We start from the raw sequence: 6,262 nt of genomic DNA on the forward strand, positions 1-6,262 counted from the left end.
ATACATCAGTTGAACCTACAATAGCCTATTGCAGGTTCAAATGATTTACTCTATTGTCAATAAGACATACTTTACAGGTTTTTACACGTGTACTAATATTTATTTTTTTCACTGATTAGTCTCCAATAATTAATTTTATTTATCACTAACAAAAAATATCGAAAATAATAAATGAGTTCTCTTAATTTAAGAGTACTCAATATTTGACTCAAATTACCCTCTTGGCAATTATTTAGGTGGAACCTTTTGCTCTTAGTTAAAATAAAAACATTATTATTATTTTTTAATTGTATTCTTAGTATTTGAAATACTTTTGTAAAGTAATTGAGTATTACTCAAATACTTTTGTATGAAAAATATTCAAATAGTATTTTAAATACATTTTTTTTTTTTAAATATTTGAATGTTATTTAAAATACTTTTTAAAAGTATTTTTTACAACTATGACTATATGAATATAAGTACAAAGCAACGATTCAACGGAAGTTCGATGGGCTATGATATATTTAAGTGCTGAAAAAATATATTTTTTGCTTATAAGTTGAATAAAAGTCAAAAAATTATGTAGAGGGTCAAAATAATACATACACACATACTAAAAAAACTGAAGTTATCCAAATTAACTGTTTTTGACGACTGTAATTTTTTGGACTCGTTCTTTTATTGCAGGAATGATGTATTTTCCAATTTTAACGTATTCTTCAGCAATGTTACAGTAGGCAATGCCGAAACTATGTGCGGATAGTATCTCATCATTTTAAAAATACTGGACTACCATCTAAATATATGTAGGGAGATCATGTTCTTTGCATACTCTGTATATCCAGTATTTATGGTACTGCCTATAAGAGAGTTAGAGTTGTTGTATAAAAAAAATTGTTTTAAACATTCATTTTAAACGTTATTGCATTGTAACATATTATTTTTTTAAATTGTTTAAAACCTAACGTTTTATACGTAATTTCAATTCAAATANAAACCTAACGTTTTATACGTAATTTCAATTCAAATATTGAAAACAAATTTTTATAAAAAGAAAAATTTGCCAACAATGCTATCTGGGGTGAAATTTTTTTGACGTTATTTTTAAAAAATAACAACTATGCTGTCCAACATCAAATTACAGTAACTAATATTTTTATCAAAATAAAATTTTTTAAATAGTCCCAGGAATTATAACATACCGATTTTTTTTTAATTATTCTATAATATTAATACAATTATTATAATTTATCCAATTTCATGGAATGTAACTGTACTGAGAGTACAGGAATAGGTGTCACAAAATTGTGGAAAATGTGTATATAAAAATAATAGAAAATAAATCCCTACAACAATCGTTAGGTATGATAAATCCATATGTAATATTGAATGAGTAAATTGATTGTTAGTTTTATTTTAAATCATAAGTTGTCTTATTGTTGTCAAATTTTAGACTGTTCCTGAAAAACTGTCATAATATATTATTCAAGCTTACAGACAAATTATTTGCATGGGATATTCGATTACCCTGGGGGTCTAAATTTGTTTAAACTATATTTATTTTTTACTTTTTAGTTTCATGTTATGATAGTAACTACTAATCAATATCATGGTTGTAACGGGTAACGGGAAATCAGGGTTCGATTCCGGGCAGGTAGTCTGAGAAACGGCTACCACATCCAAGAAAAGCACCAGGCGCGTAAATTACCCACTCCCGGAACATGGTGGTAGTGACGATACGAGAATCATTCTTTGTAATCGGAATGAATACACTCTATATCTCTTGATGAGAATAAAGCGTGTTAATATATATTTTTAATAGTAATTTGAATATATATATACATGTAAAGCGACTTAAGTACGTAAACGTATCATGCACTAGGTATAGTTTAGTGGGCGGAGGGAACGTTATACCTAAGGTATAAACGGCGGCAGCGGCGGTAGGAATTTATAAATATATATAAGTAAGGTGCATTACACGCGGGCTATATTGGTCAGTCAAAACAAAAATTTGTTTATNGGCATTACACGCGGGCGATATTGGTCAGTCAAAATAAAAATTTGTTTATATATATATAATATTGATGACAAGCACTCGTATACGGGTACGATAACCAAAAATAAATTTATAGAGGAATAGTGGTGCCGTCGTGTGTTTAGCGTGACGTGGGGTGGGGTGAATGCGTTACGACAGTCTAGTCTTACAACGGAATACGCGGAAATAATAACACGTGCCCGTGGAAAGTTACATTTTACAAACATACAGGTGAAACTAATATAAGCGTGTTAAAAATAGATGATTACTGATTGGTTAAATAGTAGTACTCATCTCCGAACAATATTATAATTCTAAAATTAGAATCATGTGAATCATTTTTAAGAATCATACTGTGAGCAAAATGATAGTTTTGCAATTATTTTGTCTAGACAACATAATAAGTAGGGTGTCGTTATGCTTTATAAAAGTGTATGATGCAGGTTAATGTATTACAAGTTTTATCTTAGTAGCTCTCACTAGGGGAGCACGTTGACCGATGGTTCTAAGAATTTTATCGACGGCGTTTCTACTAGTTCAGTTTAAGAGGCTTAAACATTAGGCTTTTAAACGCACGCGTCCGNAGAGGCTTAAACGCTAGGCTTTTAAACGCACGCGTAGCGTTTTTAAAAACGCGGCGATTAATCGCTTTATATAAAATATCCGTATTTAAATTGAACCATGACAAAAAACATGCGTTCGGACGGGCCCGATCGCTAAAATTAAACAATACAAATCGCATGTTATCATTCACACGGGGCGATCAAACGTCGCGATTTTCAGGCACATGGGGCTCATTCAATTTNAAACGTCGCGATTTTCAGGCACGTGGGGCTCATTCAATTTAATTTCACGAAAAAATGTCGAAAATTACAGATTTTTAAATTTGTAAATTTTTTAGAGATTTTCCCATTTACGGGGAACGAGGAAAATGTTTTCAATTTTTGAGGGTAATGTCTTCGACTAGATACAATTTGTGATCTTTTGACGTATCGTTAAAAGAAATCGGTTTACTAATAGCTGACAAAAAGTGGTAACAGCCACAAAAAAATATTTAAATATTTTTTATATCCTTATGAATACTTATTGTTTTTGTAACCCTAGTTTTTTTAAATTATACTCACAATACACAATATCTCTATAACAAAGCTGTTTAAGCAAAAANATTGTTTTTGTAACCCTAGTTTTTTTAAATTATACTCACAATACACAATATCTTTATAACAAAGCTGTTTAAGCAAATATTAACGTAGTTTTATCATATTATTTTGATTTTAACATGGGCGATCATAGAGATAATTTGTAGGAGAGTGTGGATTGAATTTTGCCAACTGTTAGTGATAAATTTGCCGAATAAATTATTTCAATGAGTCAAAGTCCACATTATAAACGATATTTAATACTTTTTTAAATACTTTTAAACTACTTATGTTACAATAGATCATATTCTATAAGATATAATTAATGATATAAAATATTATGTAATAATACTTTTATGTAATTTTTTAGGTTAGTTTGGTTTTGGTCTTCAGTAATTACCATATAGACATACGGTAATACCTGTAAAAGTCTTCGGGATAACTCCTCAAAGTTAAATAATAAACTTGAAATTAACCTTCTTGAGGTCTTTTTAAATTTCGGGAATGAACCCAATGTCTACGAACACATGTTTTTTTTTTGTACAACAATGATACATGGCGTACACAACACATGCAACTTCTATATCATCTAATATCTCCATTGCAACTTATTTAATAATTTAAAAAATAAAAAAAATAATCAGAGCAAATGCTACAACGAGGAATTACGAAACTGTTGTGATTATACTGTAATTTTTGGCGGGATAATTTTCTTTATAAAAACACGTCAAAACGCTGTAATATACACATGATCGACGTTCGCGTTTAAAACCGTCGTGTTTTTAAAAACGCGAAAGCGCGCGATTAAACGCCTAGAGTGTAAGTCTCTTTAGTCAAATCAAAATAGTTCTAAGTTACCCAGCTATTAAAATATTCGACTGCCATGGCCGTATATATTCACTGTCTTATTTTATTATATTAAAACTAATTGAAAATCACTTTTAATAGTAAAAATGTTTTGTGGCCAGGGGTTATTTATGAAGGGGACTCGAGAGATGCGAGCCGCCCCTCAAAAATTTACGCGACCACCAAATTTTTTACCACAAATATGACTTTTAGAATGATTATAAGCAAATAAAAAAATTATTATCATGCAGCATTTCAAACATTTAGTTTATAATATAAACTACATATACTATATGTATTATTATTCATATACGCTACCGGAACTTGACCTATTAATTTTTTTAACTAAAACAAATTAATTACCTAGTTTAAAAAATATTTATTAACGAATTATTATATTTAAATCTGTTAAAGCTTTAATGGTTTGTTGTATTGGGTTACGGGGATTGCCACGAACTGATAATCCTCCGACATTGTAAAAAAAACCTTCGAATACATTTACTCCGAAAACAAATACTGAGAACGCCAGGTCACAAAAATTTGGATTTTACTACGACAATAATTACTCCGAATAAGACAATTGATTGATTAGAATAAAATTTGCTCAAATATCGATAATTCGCGAAATCAATTAAAAAATTATCAAATTTTGGAGTAGATGATTATTGTAGCAATATATTATCCGATGTCAAAGTATGTAAATATCGGAGCATTATCATTTCGTAGCAAAGATATCTTCCCTATTGTATTTTTTAAAATATATTTAAATAAACACGAAACATAAGAATTAAAATTCTTAACCTTATCGCAGCACTTAAAATAAAAACTACTTATCATAAAAACTGAGTTCAGAGGTTCTAATTACAATTTTATTATAAATTTTGTTTAATTTATAATTTATAGTATAAATTATACGGCCCGCGAGCCATTTTTATCTGGCCCGCGCAACATTTTCAAATTGCAACATACAATTTTAAAGTTTATCTACAAAAAATTACCTTTTAATTTTAATTTTAAATATCCACTTTTAAGAGAGTTCACATTAAAATTATCANACTTTTAAGAGAGTTCGCATTAAAAATATTATCCATATTTGGGACTACGTACATTTGTGAAAGTACATTTTCAAACATGAAACATATTAAATCAAAACATAGAAATCGACTTACAGATAAAATATTAAGTCACCTACTTCGTGTTTCTTCGTCCGAAATAGAAGTCGATTTTGCCGCGTTGTTACTATGAGCCACCTATGCTCAAAACTCAAANTGTTACTATAAGCCACTCATGCTCAAAACTCACACTAAATAAATATCTATTTAAATTTAATTAAATTATTTTAATAACCCTTTTTGTATTATTATATTATAAACAAAAAAATGCTAATTAAAATGTACATTTTGAATGACCTTTTTTTTTTTTGCTTTCTATACTCTGGCCCGCTAGATTTTAATTTTTTTAAAATTGGCCCTCTAGTAACTTTGAGTTGCCCATCCCTGATTTATACCATAAATAATCATAAAATTTTTAAAGTTATCAAACTATTTATTAATTCAAGGCATTTAAAAAAAAAATTTATATGCTCATTTAGTTTTGTATTATTTTTGAATAATCGTAAGCATAAGCGTAGAATGGTCAATTTTTGGGAGGGCTAAATTTAATTCTTCCCAAAAAATAAATCTTACAATACATATGATTTTGCTAAATTTCTGTGGTGGGGTTAATTGTAAACTGGATGGGAGTAAGCCCCATAACTATTTCTCTTTATCAGTTATCATGTCTTGTACCAATAACTTACTACATAATATAATTTAACTAATATTGGCACTAAAATATCTAAAATTAAGCATTTTTCAGCCATTAACATAAACATAATTTTTTTTTTTTTCAAATTAGAAAAAATAATACATACAGTGAGTCAAGTAAATATTCGGACATTGTTTAGAAAATTTGGCTCGCAAATTGCCATTGTCTTACAGGTTTTATGTATGATCAACACCATTAGAAAAATGTGTTAAACGAGTGATTAAACCATATTTAAAGGTCTGTAAGACCTTAACAATTCAACAGGCAAATTATTTTTTCTAGATGATGTCCGAATATTTCCTCGACTCACTGTATAACAAAAAATTGCTGTCATTCAAATACACAGCACTTGTACAATTTATACATGTATAATATTATTTACATTAAGTGGGATGTAAGATTTTGAAACTTTTCTTAATTAATATTAAAAAAATATAATATCTCGCAAGATTTT

The sequence above is a fragment of the Daktulosphaira vitifoliae genome, unplaced genomic scaffold, assembly GCF_025091365.1.
Source record: "Daktulosphaira vitifoliae isolate Bord-2020 unplaced genomic scaffold, ASM2509136v1 Scaffold_4, whole genome shotgun sequence".
NCBI lineage: Eukaryota > Metazoa > Arthropoda > Insecta > Hemiptera > Phylloxeridae > Daktulosphaira > Daktulosphaira vitifoliae.